Source organism: Meleagris gallopavo, chromosome 1, assembly GCF_905368555.1.
Source record: "Meleagris gallopavo chromosome 1, MGAL_WU_HG_1.1, whole genome shotgun sequence".
NCBI classification, from domain to species: domain Eukaryota; kingdom Metazoa; phylum Chordata; class Aves; order Galliformes; family Phasianidae; genus Meleagris; species Meleagris gallopavo.
The window spans coordinates 66910827-66925654 of NC_139404.1; the positions used below are offsets into that span (position 1 = coordinate 66910827).

The 14828-nt window shown below is 39.7% G+C and overlaps 1 protein-coding gene across 2 annotated transcripts in view; it reads left to right on the forward strand.

Annotated features, from left to right (window-relative positions):
- Nucleotides 1-14828, forward strand: part of RASSF8 (Ras association domain family member 8) — a 78570-nt gene that overhangs the window by 33782 nt on the left and 29960 nt on the right. For both annotated transcript variants that reach the window (XM_085231933.1, XM_019616769.2), the window contains one exon: nt 4885-4983. The gene's annotated coding sequence lies outside the window, so the exon portion shown is untranslated. The remainder of the gene's footprint in view (nt 1-4884; nt 4984-14828) is intronic.

The following is a 14828-nucleotide window of genomic DNA, read 5'->3' on the forward strand; positions in this document are numbered from 1 at the left end:
TGGTAGCACAGCCTTCTGGTATGTCAGCCACTCCTACCAGCTTCATATTATCAGGAAATTTGCTGAGGGTGCTCTCTACCCCTTCATTCAGATCACTGATGAAGATGCTGAACAAGACCAGACCCAGTACCAATCTTTGGGGAATACCACTAGCTACAGGCCTTCAACTATACTACACCACTGATCACAATTCTCTGAGCCCTGCTTGTTCTCAATCCACCTCACTGTGCACTTGTCTGTCCCACACTTCCTGAGCTTACCTACGAGTATGTTATGGGATACAGTGACAAAAGCCTTGCTTTTGTCAATGTAGACAATATCCACTGCTCTCTCCTCATCTACCCAGTTTGCCATGACATCATACAAGGCTACTTGGTTGGACAAGCATGATTTCCCATTGATGAATGCATCCTGATGACCTTCTCTTCCATTTGCTGAGGGATGACATCAGAATAAGTTATTCCATCACCTTCCTAGGGACAGAGGTGAGGCTGACTGGCCTGTAGTTTCCTGGATCCTCCTCCTTGTAACTTTCTGAAGATGGAATGGTATCAGCTTTTTTCCAGTCCTCTCCTGTTCTCTATGACCTCTTAAAGATGATAGAGGCTAAGCAGTCACTTCTGCCAGCTCGCTCGGTCCTCATGGGTGCAACCCATTGGGGCCCATGGATTTTTCCTAAATGATCTCTGAGCAGATTGTCCTCAACCAAAAGGAAATCTTCCTTTCCCTAGGCTCTCTCTTATTCTGGGATTCTTAGGAGGCAGTCTTAGAAGCAAAGACTGAAGCAAAGGAGGCATTCATTAACTTTGCCTTTTCAGTGTCCTCCATTACCTGGACACACACCTCATTCAGCATTCCCTAATCTTTCTTTTGCTATTGACATGTTTAAAAAAGTCTTTCTTGTTGTCTTTGACCTCCCTCACCAGATTTAACTCCAAGTGTGCCTTAGCCTTCTTTGTTGTGTCCCTGCATGACCTGGCAATGTTCCTATATTTATTGCATGTATCTAGACTCCTTTTCCACATTCTGTAGACCTTCTTCTTCACTGAGCCCCTTGCTCATGTGCACAGTCATATACTCAGATAGATGACATCTTTGGTTCTCTTTTCTTCCATCATCACTAGGAACTCTCTTTTCTTCTTGCTGGGTAGGCTCCAAGGTGTAATGCAAATAGTTGCTTGGGATAGCCAGGGATAATAGAGTCTACATGTGTCTCAATGACGTCTGAGAATACAAGAACGCTCTACTCAAAAGTTGTTAATACAAGTAAAGAAAATTAGGTCTTTGTTTCCTCTATATGCTTTAGAATTCTTAGCTTCTTACCCTCTTTAAGCCCATTGAGTAGGAAAGGGAATGTTTTACCATATATTTACATTATACACATAGGTCACTGTGAAAGTAACGCTTCCTGTTATTTCCATGGAAACTCTAACAGATACAAGAAGCATAATAACACTGTTTGATAGTGCAAATTCTCAGCTACAAAATGCTATTTTTCAAGAGTCACTACCATTTACCTATGCCTTTTTTTCGAGAGATGAGCAGGAGCCTGCATGCTGAGCTTATCAAGATCTGCACCAGCAGTGGTGACCCACTGTCACAATGCTGAAGAACTCAACCCACCACCTCACTGTGCTCACATATGCTGTTTGGTCTCCATAAACGTTCAGCAAGCGTTAATGAGTGTTGATGAGTACCATTTTTTCTGCATGGAGGAATTAAATTCATTCAACTCCATATGATTGCTTCATCTGCACTTCCATGTCAGATGCTGTTTTGTCAGACTGCCCCTCTGCTGCCATCTCTCATGTGGCAACAAAATGTGATGGGATATTGTTGGGAAAGTTCAGCCTCTACTCTCATTCCAGCAACATCTGCCTCTGACATTGTGCCCAACATCACAAAGTAGGAGGCATTAACTTGAGAGCAGCCCTTGTACTTGCCCAAAACTATTTACATATATATACGCACATATACATACACACATACGTATACATATACGTGTGTGTGTGTGTGTATAAAACAGAATTTCACCCTGTAGCAGCTCCAGGTTTGCATACTTCTCATCCCTAAACCGAAGCAGAGTCTGAAGTTTATTCAGTTTGGTGAAGCAATGATTGTGCTTAGTTTTCTTTGTTTATGTTGTTTTTCAACTCTTCTCCCTATTTTGCCTGAGAGGGAGACCCTCCCACCTGCAAAAAAGAGAGTTTTCCCACTTTAAAAAGCTAGAAATCTTACTGTTCTTATTCTTTCTCCCTATCACTGAGTTCCTGTTAGATACCTGTGGGCTACTTCTGGAATTTGTGCGCGTGCATCTACTTAGCGCATAGTAGGAATAAAATATGACTTTTAATGCCTGCCTACTTCTGCCGATTGAAAAAAAAACATATTGTTTTTTCACCCTGTATGCTAGGGAATCTGGTCAGTGGTTCGTATTGGATTCCTCCTCTTATATTTAATGAGACTGGATGCTTTGCTTGTTAGCTCAACTGACGTGTATCTTTTTTTTTTTCCTGCATCTTTTTACATCTTTTAACAAGTCAGGATCTGTTGCAAGTAAGTGCTTGATTTAAGGCTCCAAACGACAAGTCTGTAGTGTGAGCACAAGAATACTTTTAATATTTTCCCTAGGACTTCAATAGGCCCTCTTTTTTTTTCTGACTAAAATACATAAAATTTCTCTGCTAAGACGTCTGGATTGATGAAGGGAATAAAAAAATCTTTTCTTCCAACAGTGGCTTGATTAATGGATTTATTGTTTGCAGAGATTTTGTCAGGAAGCCATATGGCTTGAGGAAAACAAGGAGGAAGTGGCTGATGTTGTGAATCTGATTTAATAGGGGTCCCTAAGGACACAATGTGGCTCTTATCCTTACTCCTTTGCACTCAGTTTGTAAAGTGGTCTAAGAAGAGCTTTAGTGCTTCAGCAGAGCTAAAGATAATAGGTCTCTGTTTGAGTGGAATATCAGACCCTGCTGCCAGATCTGCATCGCAGTGGCTCAACTCTCAGGGCAAAAACCCACTGCTCTTATCCTTTTGTTTGAGATATTCTCGAGTAGTTTGCAAGGAACAGCAGTAGAAATGCTTGCTTCTGGTATCTTGGCGGTTGATCAGTTGGCATTGGTGAGGACAACTTTACCATCTCAAAGCTGGGCTCTCTGTTTGGGGTGAGGTGCTATTCCTTTTCTTTCCGCTCCTTTCTCTCCTCTTTACTCCTTCCTTCCTCAGAAAAATTCAAGCAAGTATGTCTGCGTTCTACAGTCAGGTTTATTATAATCTAATGTGTATACGGAGATCAGTAAGTAACTGAAGCTTAGATACTTGTGATTCAGCCTGCTGCAATGGTTTGGATGAATGTTCAGCCTTATCTGTGACTGCTTGATTCTAGTTATGAGTACTTGGTGAAAAAACCTGAGTGGAAAATTCAAAGCGGTGTTCTGGAATGTAAATGCTAGCAACTATGCTAAGGATGTTAACTAAGCTCTTCCTTGTGTGAAAGTGGAGCTTCTCTGCTGAGAGGCATAAAGACACCAAAAAGCACTTACGATCACTTCAGAACTGAAGTGAAAAATTCATGTGAAGCATTAGCAATTATTTGTGGGTCTGCAGAATCTGGAAAGCACTGAACATCACTTGACAAAAACATATTGCAGCTATGCAGAATTCAATGAATATTGCTTTGTGAATGAAAGATAAGTATTCAGGCTGTGGTTGTGAAAATGGCTGTATGTGTGCCTTAAATCTCTGGAGGTCCTGAACATCCTATTTAGAAATTTTGAGCCATGGTGGAAGCAGTAATTACTTCTGGAAGGCTTCAGTGCATGGCATTCATAGTCTAGTATTACAGTATACCAGTCTTTCCTTTCTAGATCTTTAAGAGTTTTTTTGCTGATTGTTTTCTGGCCACTTACGACATGTTTATGCTGGAGTCACTAGTTATTGAATCTATAGCAAGTACTAGGGGAAAAGCAGTTTGCATTGGCAATATTCAGTGACTCACAGCAGTGAGGACAGAAGAGGACAGGCTAAAAGATGCAAGGAAAGCTTCTCTGCTTTAGAGCTAATATACACTGCTGAAAGACTGAAGTTTCTAATTAGCATTCAATGTAACAGATATGTTCAATTGAAGTATTATTCAGAAACTCTTCTACAGAGCTTTAAAAACGACCACTTTTCACATGTTCTCCCTAGCTATGGCATAGTATTAGGCAGTGTTTGTAGGCCTGGCACCATCATGCTGTTAAGCATAATTGTAGTAAGCAGCCCTTGCAAGCTGATTAATATTAGTCTTAGTCAGCTGTTCAGGATTTGTTACCTTTTGCCTACTTTGTTTGATTCCTTATGTATGCATATGTTAACTGAGATTTACCACTACAAGGGAGTCAGTGTATGCAGTTCATACAGTCTCTATGCATGCAGGGGTTTTTGTATCTGGAAGACTTCCAGTTTGAGGATTATTTTCTTTAAGAAGAAAATTAGGAAAGAAGATTATTTCACAATCTCTTATATTTACAATACAGCAGTGGCAGATGCTCATGACTACCTAGTGTAGTGTTTGGTATTTCATAACATTCTGGAAAGCTGGTGAAATGCTGTTTACCACATTTAGTTATTTATAGCAGTTATTTCACCTGGTTAAAAAAAAAAAAAGGTAGCAAATTAAATACAACACTCTGTGTTCCTTTTACACTATTTGAAAAAAAGAAATTCTAGTTTTATGTAGCTGTTACGCTACGTTTTTCTTAATCTGTCCACTCATGCTGGGGAAGCACTTGTTTCAAAAGCATTAAAGGAAAGAGAGGGGAACTATAGCTTTACTCTTGGGATAGTTTTACTAATTTACAACATTTCTTTTTTTTTCTTCTTTTTTTTTTTTTTTTTCAGCAAGTGACCTTGTCAGCAGAACTGGCCCTTATGCTTGGAGCAGCAGATTGCACTAAGCCCTCTGCATAACCAGACATCTCCATCTGTCTTCACTTGCAGGTAAGAAGTTACGACACATTTCAAATAAGAGTTTTCCTTCTCCTTCCTGAAAATGTTTGTACATAAAGCACACCAAAAACCTTAGAGGTTAAAGAGTTTCCTAAGTGTGTGTGGATATACTGACATCACTTACTTCCTCAAGTTAGACATCTGAGGAAGACCCCAGCTCCCCTGTTCTGTGCAACATTTGCTTTCTCAAGATAGTTGTGTTCTGGAGCATGCCTATCATGGTCCTGCCAAGTTTACCATTCATATGATGATGTGATTCCCATATGTATCTCTTCTCCACCTGTGAATGGAGAAGACCTGATGCCAGCCTGCCTCTGATGAAAGTGCCCAGAATGAGAGGAGACTCTTGTCACTGGCTCCCTAGTTGTTAGATCTGCTTGGACAGCTCTCTGTCAGCAACAGCTCATTGGTGGCCTATTGTTAGGCAGTCGGCTTTGGCTGTATGTAGGTTTTGGGACAGCAGGCTCCAGCTGCCTCTTTGTGAAGGTGATGTGTGTGTGTGTTTAAAAGATAATGCTGGGTGTAAGGAGATATCCTCAATTTGGCAATTGAGACGTTGCCAGAAATCCAGAAGAGATGACAAGAAAAGAAGGCAGTAGCAGATAATGATTTTTATGACAATGTGATTAATTCTTGACATAGTAGAAACATCAGAACTTTGAATTAAACACTGTACAAATATATATGTCAGATTATGCACTGGCAATTATTATTCAGGTTGGTTTGAGTCCTCTGTTCTATGCTGTAAATTAAGATGGTGAAGCAAATATGGGACATTCACTACTACAACGTGTTCTGCATTCTGTGAACGGAACGTAGTTAAATTTGTCTGTGCATTTGTTGTGAGTGCTACTGAGTAAATTCCTTTCAGTGGAGCAAGTCCCTGGCTAGCCGCCAGGTAAGGAGTATCACTCCTTTATCTGTCACTTCACAATGGGACAAGCAAGCTATACTCTTTGAGTTACGTTATTGTATAACAACAGAATATATGGGCATGCAAAAATTTAATGAAGATGATGCTTGCCCACTGTCACATGGGGACAGTTACTTGTGCACCTTAGTTCTTTGGAGTAAACCAGTTGTTTTGCCTCATAAGCATCACTATCATAGTTTACTGTTACTTCAGTTTGCTGTCTGCTTCAGTGTATAAGACAAAGAAACAGCTGCTAATATGCAATTTATTAAAGCACTTATCTCCTGAAATCATGGAGTCAATAGATTTTTGTTCTTAAATAAAAAATCACTTTTATTCAGTGTCAGTCAAAACATAAATCAAAGGTTAGAAGAAAAGCTTTCTAACCCCATATAAATCTGTAGTTCACTCATTTTGGATAGTCCCTGTGGTTTGGTTCCCTCGTATCAGAACATAAAAGAAGTGGAAGTCTTTTTGATGAGGATAAGGATGATGAGAGATGTGTGTTCTTCCAAATGAATTAGTTTCTCACTTTGTGTTTCTTTGTGCATGTCACCTAAGACAGCTCAATTTCTTGTCGTAAATAAGCATCAGCACCACGTTTTCTTAGTGTTTAAGCATTCAGACTTCTCTTGTGTCCTGTAAATCTGAGTAACTACTGAGTGATTTGTGGCTTACATTGTGCAGGAGTACACAGAGAAGATGTCTTTGACCCTCCCGAGTTAAGAGGTGCTTCTACTGTCTGGACTCAAAAATTCTGGATGAAGAACCCTTTCCAGATCTGTCTTCCTGCCATGTAAATCAGGGTGGAATTTTGATGGAAGGAATTTTGATTTGAAGGAATTTCAGATGGAAAATCTGAAAGTCCTGGTTCAATTGAATCAGAGAATATCTTGTTCATTGACCTCTTTTAGTATTCTTTTTTCTCTGCTCCAATCTGTGCAGCTAATATCTACTGAAAAGAGTGAAGAGGTGGAACAAGTTTCTAGATACTGTCTAAAAGGAGCTCTGATTCAGAGTGCTTTTTCTCTGACTTTTGGGGAAGTTCTCATTCAGAGGAAAATAATTTCAAATGAAATGTGTTGCATCTCTCATTTTCATTGCTTTTCTTGCGTGTTTCAATTTACTGCACATACACCTTTCATCCTGTCTTTGGATTGAGTCTGTACAGGAAAAAAAAACGATGACAGTGTTATCACTGGGATCCTTGAATTTTGCTGCATTCTTTGGATTACAGAAAATGCTTTTCATCTCTTCAGCCTCTGTACCCCCTCCTCCCCACTCCAGAGCTGAACACCACACAATGCACCCCTTGTTCCCTTGCTAACTGTTGCAGCTTTATAATGACCTTGTACTTGTTCTGACCAGTGAGATACCATAGCTGAAGTTGAAGATATTATGGTGTGTGCATCTGTTTCCTTCCTTTTCGTGACTCATTCACATTTTTATCATGTGTAATTTCTTGCTGTTTCACTTAGTGGTGGTTTTTTCCTCCTTCTTACTGTTCAATGTAAATTTGTCATTATATAAAACTCAGATCTTGTATCCTGATTTAAATGAATTCACAATTGTAGCATCTGTAGTATGAACGTCACAAATGCATTCCAAGTTGAATGCTATTCTATTTCTGTTTCTGTAGACTGTTTCTGAGGAAATGCACTGATTTTATGTTTAAAAATGTATATATTTCAACTTTTTCAGAATTAGGATTCTGCATTTTCTTGCTAACTCTGGGCAAACTGGAAGTAGAGTGTAAATGGGGAGAATATGCCTGGAGATAAGGGCAGAACTACCGATGATAAATGATGGGGAGGGTGCTATGTGGAAATGTTATGTACATGCAGAGACAGGAAAGCCACTCTGTATGCTTCAAGAATTTTTGATTCTTTCTTTATCATTTGGGACGTTGGTTGCTGAGTCCAAGCCCTTAGTGTTGCAGGCAAACTATTTCATATTTCTGTTCATGAGTTAACTGACCTTTAGCTAAGTTTGCATCCCCTCACTGCTCCACTTGCTGACGAGGCTTTTTCTGTAAAATGGAGAAAACTAATGGGATTATGGATTTAATTTTAAAGTTTTTAAAATCTTTTTGAGATCACAGTTTTTTTTAATTGACATATCGGTCTCTATAGCATTCTGCAGTATTCTAATCTTCAGAGTAGCAAGACACAGAGCTCGTGTGATGAGCATTGCATAAGTGATCATTACACATTTGAAGGAAAAAAATATGTGCATATTACTTTTAAAACTTGGAGCTAACAACAGCTGAACATTTCTGTGTTTGCATAGCAATTACTGAAAATATTTTACCAGCCACCAAATGCAAACGTAGTATTGATTTCTGCACAAACTGCAATGCATGTTAGTCATTTCTCTGGCAAGAAGGCAGTGCTGCTTTTGGAGATGTGTAGTTCTGTTACGATCTTCTTTCTCCTTTTCCATTAAGTTTCAGCAATTCTGCACATTACTTCCTACAAAAGATAGCTTCAGAACGTTTAGAATTGGGAATTCTAGGCTTTCAGGAAATGAAGTTTACCTTTAATTTTACTTGTGTAGGAAACAGGTTTTAATAATTAATATATTGAGGAAACAAAAATAACCGTTGAATGGAGTCAAAATCTATCCCATTAATCAAAACTGCAAAAATGGCACTAATATCTTCAAGTGAATCAGATATTTCATCATAAATAGGAAGAAAAACATGAATGCCTTTTCCACTTCACTTTTTCTAGCTTTGTACTTTTAAAATTAATTTAATATTTCATTTGATTAACCTTTCCTAAGTCTGAGAAGACATTTAATTGACGTCTTAAAGCTTCTTCAGGAAGATGTAGAACCACACCTTTTGTTACAGAGCTGAACAAATCTGACACCTGTTATCTGTAATACCAGTATTATGCTTTGCACAAAGAATTCTATAACATGGCTTTGTTTCTTCACATGCACAGAAAAAAGCCCATGTGCTTTCAAACAAAAAGTTAAGATTCCAGAATTAATCTGAAAGCAAATATTCTGTGATGATATGCAGCTCTGTGGTGGGGAGGAATTACTTGGTCTTGTCCAATCCGACAGCAAAGTTCTTTTTTTCCAGAACAGAAAAAAATAGTTGGTTTTTTTTTAATTTTTTTTAACAACTTTTGTGAATGAAACCAAACTTCTCAGCTTTTTGTTTCATCCTCAGCCTTTCCCATCAATCTGAGTTATTAGTAAGGATGTCTTAAACCAGTGTGGGCAAGATGTGTGCGCTTGTACACTTTCAGTAGCTCATTAAGTGAAACTAAATAGTTTTAGCACAGTTATTTGATGTGATGTCAGAATGTATTTTGAGAGGCTTGTAATTTTGACTCAGTTCCCAGTTTGGAGAAAGATTGGATTTTAAAGATGTTTATTTAAAGATGTTTGCAATCAAATACTTGATCTCAAGAGGCATTATATGTATGTTTTTATTTTCCTATGAATCTGCTGGTGTGTTCTAAGCTAAACACGTTGAAACCTCCTTAGACTTGGGGCCTAGTTTGTTAGTGGAAAATTAGATAGATTTTTCAGTAAACATTCGGAAGCAATGTCTCAGGAAAGGAGAAAATAATCCATAGAGTGATTGAAGAAATTCATCTTTCCAGTGCTCCTACTGTGCACAGAAATGCAGATTGGTACTGCATGAGCAGAGGGGCAGGAAACAGCCTGTGATGCACTGAAAATCCGCAGTGTTGGTGTGGGCTGTTGCTGATTGCCTTGTTTGTGTGAACACAGGAAAAGACAAACAGAACTTCTAAAATTAAATTGAAAGTTAGCGGGAATCATAGAATCATTTGAGTTGGAAGGGGCGTTTAGAGGTCGTCTAATCCAACTCCCCTGCAATGAACACGGACACCTACAGCTAGATCAGGTTGCTCAAAGCCTCGTGCAACCGGAGCGTAGATGTACAAGGTTGTTTTTTAAATAAAATAAAGCATTAATAGTTCTTAAATATCTTCTAAAACTGCCACCTGCCTTCCTCAACAAAACTACAAAGATATGCTGTAGGCTCAGCTGTGCATATGTCTTGATATACTTGTGTCAGTGTTTCTGATGCAGAATTCTCCAGCTCTAAGCTTAATCTGAGTGCTGCAGTGCTCCCATAACAGCTCTGTTTGGCTTTCATGACATTCATTTCACTATTTAACAAAACTTGCATGTCTCCCAGTACTGCATCTCACACTCTGTACTTGCTGACTTTTGGCCTACTTGGATTCCTCTATTAAGTGAGAGCAGGGCTGTGCTTGTTCGGCAGCTTAAACGATAAACTCCATGGGCAGTGATTTATGCCAAACTGGATTTTAATTGAATTAGGATTTCCTATGTTTAATTAAGCTTTACATTGTGCTTTAGTGCTTTCCTTTGTGTTTAGCTTTCTCTTGCTGCAATGAGCAAATACCTGTGCATAATCAGTTACTACGGCCTGTTAACCGATCTTTGTGTTCTCTCAGGAGTCATGCAGGGGATTTGGAGTCTGTAGTCTTAGGAGTGCCAACACTAGCTAAATATTGAGACAGTAGTCTGACTAATGCAGTAGATTTACTGTTGTCTGTGCTCAGGTCCGAGGCCAGTTTAAAGATCTCTGTGCATGAGATTCAGGTGAACTTCCTTGCTGAGGTTGCAGCTTCTTCCCACACCAAGTGAGCTGGCAGTAGTGCCGCAGCACATAAACCAGGCTAAGGAAGTTCTCTGTAGATTTCATCAGCTCTGCATTAACAGAAATTCCCTTGTGTTGTGCTATTTCATAAGGTTTGGGGTGAATCCGTTTGTCTTTCAGGGAGTGTGGAAATAATGCTGTTCTGTGGTGGGCTCCACCCTTTGGGAGAGTGAGCACTTTCTACCGCTGTGTGTGGGCCAAGGCAACATTCTTGGCACTTTGGTCTGACAGAGACAACTTCAAGGCTAGAACTAACCATAGATTAGATAACTACATTTGGGCTTCAAGGCAAAAGTCCTGTTTTATAAAGAGCAGCTTGACCTCTGCAAGCCATTTAAAAGAGGAAAAAAAAAAGAAAAGCTGGTCTGTGAGTACCATTATTTTATTGTCCTGCATTTCCTCACATCCTGCAACATCAGAAGTGTCAGCAGAGGCAAGAAATCTTAAGGCTTTTCTGTTGGCCTAATAGGACTGATTGTTTATCTGTCCCGACTGCTCTTTGGATGCAGAAATCAGAATTTAATAACCATTCCTGGTGATAATTCGTATCAACATTTGGTCCTGCTTGATCCATGACTTACAAATTGTTTCAGGTAAAAAAAAACCGACAGTTCAACTATAGCATGACTTTGTTTCTTTGCTTCAAACTGTCATTGGATATGTTTGTATTAACTTGGCCCTACATATTGACCAGCAAGTAAAAATCAGAGCAGTTTAGTATGGAGAAACTTCTGGAACTGGACTGGATGATCCAGTACTTCTCAAAGTATATCCTAAAACAAAGTTGATGCACTGTTTTGCTTTGGACTTTCGTTTCTTCAGAACTTGCCGTCCCTGAAGTATACTGAAATACTGAATGTATAAAATATTACCAGTGAATTGGTTTTTCAGTTTTAATGTGTTGATGCATCTGTCTTTAGGCTTCCTTTCCTCCCTTGGGTTAGTGCTTTTGGGAATGGTAAGTGGATGGATTTTTTATTTGTTTTTAGCTTTTTTGAAAAAGTTAGCTTAAAGCTTTTTTTTTTTTTTTTTTCTTTTTTCTTTTTCTGAGTAGCTCATGCAGGGATATACATCTGGTCCCATTTTAGTCACTGTTGGTCTTAATAGAGTGTTTTAAGAAGTGACTTCTGCTGTACTTTCTTCACCTAGTGATTCTAAACTGGAGACTCCAGTGCACACTTTTCTCCCTGTGCTTTGGCATGCATATGTTGTAGGCTTCCTGACTTGTGACCTTTGTTGCCAAGATAGTGTATGAATTTTTGAAAGGATGTTTAAAATTCAAACTGTGTAAGCAGTATTAATAACTGAAGATTATTTCATACCATGACGGTGCCTTTAATTATCAGGCTTTTGGAATTAAAATCTATTTAGTTTCCTCTGCCAACTCAGGTACGCTGTTTCCTTGGCCTCATAACACCTCAGCAGAAGGAAGGAGCCCTGCCCTCATCTCGCATAGTTACTTACCTTAAGTAAAAGATGGAGTCTGAGGCTGTTTGAACGAAGGAAAGTGTAGAACTTGCACTGAGCTATTCTTCATCAGCTTTCGGTTCAGTATTCAAATCTAGAGTCTGTAAGAAGATATTGGGGTCTTTGAGAAGGACTTTGAGCTGTGACAGTGTTCAGAGTAGTTCTCCCACCCCACAGAAAAGCCTAAGTGCAGGAGAGGCTTGTGGTCACATCCATCCTTGGGTGTATTGCACTGATAATCAGTACTTATCCCTGAATAACTACCTTCTCCTTTTGCTGCACTGAGAAGGGAGCTCTGGTGCATCACGTCCTATGAAATCTGTTCCAGGAAGCCAGAAATAATGTAGCAGTGTCCAGTGTGCCTGTAAGAAAGTCTTGCTCCTGGTCTGTCTTATTAGAAGATATAGCCCTACTGAGCTGCTTCCTGTTTTGTCATTCATTGCTGCCTGAAATAATGCTTTATGAAGCTTTCCTGTCACTTCTGGCAGTTGAAGTACTATCAGCTGCAGTTGAGTTTCAAGCCTGAAACTGTGCTGCTCAGATGCATATGTGTTCTGATGCTGTTATTCTAAGTAATATTTTTAAAACTGATCATGTAGCAATGTATTTATGTTCTGTTTCAGAGTTAAGAATTCCAATCCCTGTGTGCTTTTGTACTTATAACATGATGCTTGAGGGATGATGGCGTGTGGAAGAAAGTGGGAGAACTCCAGCAAGGCTGGTATCTGATCTTTTTTCCTGCAGGTTTTCTTAGCGTGTATATCCTAGATGTATGTTTTGACAGAGTGCAGCAGTTACTGTGCAGCTGACAGTAGATTACAGTATTGTTTGTTTAGGATTCAGAAGCATAGTATTAGATTGCTTCTTGTCAGCAAAGCACAGGATATGCCACATGGTGTTTGCACATGGAAACAGCATGACCCCAGGCCTAGCTGTGGAATTCAGATAAAGCGATACTGTTCTCTAGCTTTTTTCTTTTGCTGGTAAGAGGGACGAGATTGCAGTTCAGCTTTATGCCATAGTTGAATGTGCATTAACCTTGTGGAAATGCATATTTCAGTAATAGATTGGAAGTATTGTAGTCTTGGGATATACATTTTCTTGCTTTAATGTTGCTTTAATACTAGGTATTACTAAATTGAAAGCTCTCTAGTTTTGTTAGTTTGGCCTAAATGTTTCAACTTTTACCATATCTAGGATCCCAGTGAGCTTTTATAAGCAAGGACTGTGAATAATTGAACAAGCAGGGCTTTGGCTTCAAAGTTGTTTTTAATTAAAGGCTTTCTCTTCCATGGACTACTCCCACATAGAGGGCTGGAAACTCATATCTTTCCATGCACAGATTTTTTTCTTCATTCCCCTGGGAGGACATAAGGGGCAACAGACTCGACCACCTACAAAGGATGTAGATATTTCAGTGAAAGCAACTGCTTCCTTTCTAAGCAGAGCTTGGCTGGGGATGGAAATAGGAGCTCAAAATGTTGATTGTCCTTTTCTTCATGTAATCCATGTGCAGCAAAATGTCATTTTACAGAAAAATCACAGTATTACTAATATTGATAGTGTTCATTGTGTATGCACAGGTTTTAAGTGCTTGAGATTTCAGGCAGTGATAGCAACTGTGCCAGGACAAAGTTTAGGCTGATCAGTGTACTGGGGAGGAAACTGCAATTGAATTTAAGTTATGGTACCAAAGCACTGAAGGTGATTTACTGTGATCTTTAGGTCAGGGAATTCTTTTGCCAATATCAGAATGCAGACTATAGACTGCAGAATTGAAGGTGTCTTCTAGGGATTCAGGGACAGTCTGGGATCTGCCTTGCAATCCTTCCACTCCCCGTCCCCACCCTTCAGAGACATGCAACCGCATCTCTGCAGAGCACAACTGGTTCTGAAAGGCAGTGCCTGTTCAAGGGACTGACTGTGGGATACCTTTATGAGTACTTACAGAAGAACATTCCACTCTAAACTGATAGAGATTTGATCAGTCAAGTTCTTCTGGTTTTGAGTGGGTATAGATATGTTGAGAAGCGGGACTGTGAAGTGCTGAGAACTACCCTTGTGAGTTTTGTTACTTTGCACATTTTGTCATGCTTTTTTTCCACCAGATAACCATTGTAGAACCACAGAATGACTTGGGTTGGAGGAGACCTCAAAGATCTAATTCCAACAATCCCATGCCAGACAGGGTTAGATCTTGCCATCTGATAGATCAAACACTAGACCAGGCTGACAAGGGCCCCATACAACCGAGCCTTAAACACCTCCCTGAATGGGGCATCCGCAACCTTTATAGAAAAGCTGTTCCAGTATCTCACCACCCTCTCAGTGAAGAACTTCCCCTTGAGATCTGATCTAAATCTCTTCTCCTTTAGTTTAAAACCGTTCCCCCATGTCCTATCAATTATAATTGTTGTAACCTTCCTAATACATTCCCCGTAAAGCATACAGTAGTCTTTACACTGAAATTAAGCATAATGACCACATTAATTTTCTCTGTAAAGTTGCAGGATATGTTTTCAGACATTCACAGAATCACAGAATGGCCAGGGTTGGAAGGGACCTCAAGGATCATGAATCTCCAAACCCCCTGCTGCATGCAGGGCCACCAACCTCCCCATTTAATACTAGATCAGGCTGCTCAGGGCCCAGTCTGGCTTGAACACCTCCAGGGATGGGGCACCCACAACCTCTCTGGGCAGCCTGTTCCAGCACCTCACCACTCTCTCTGTAAAGAACTTCCCCCTGACATCCAACCTAAATCCTCCCTCAACTTAAAACCAT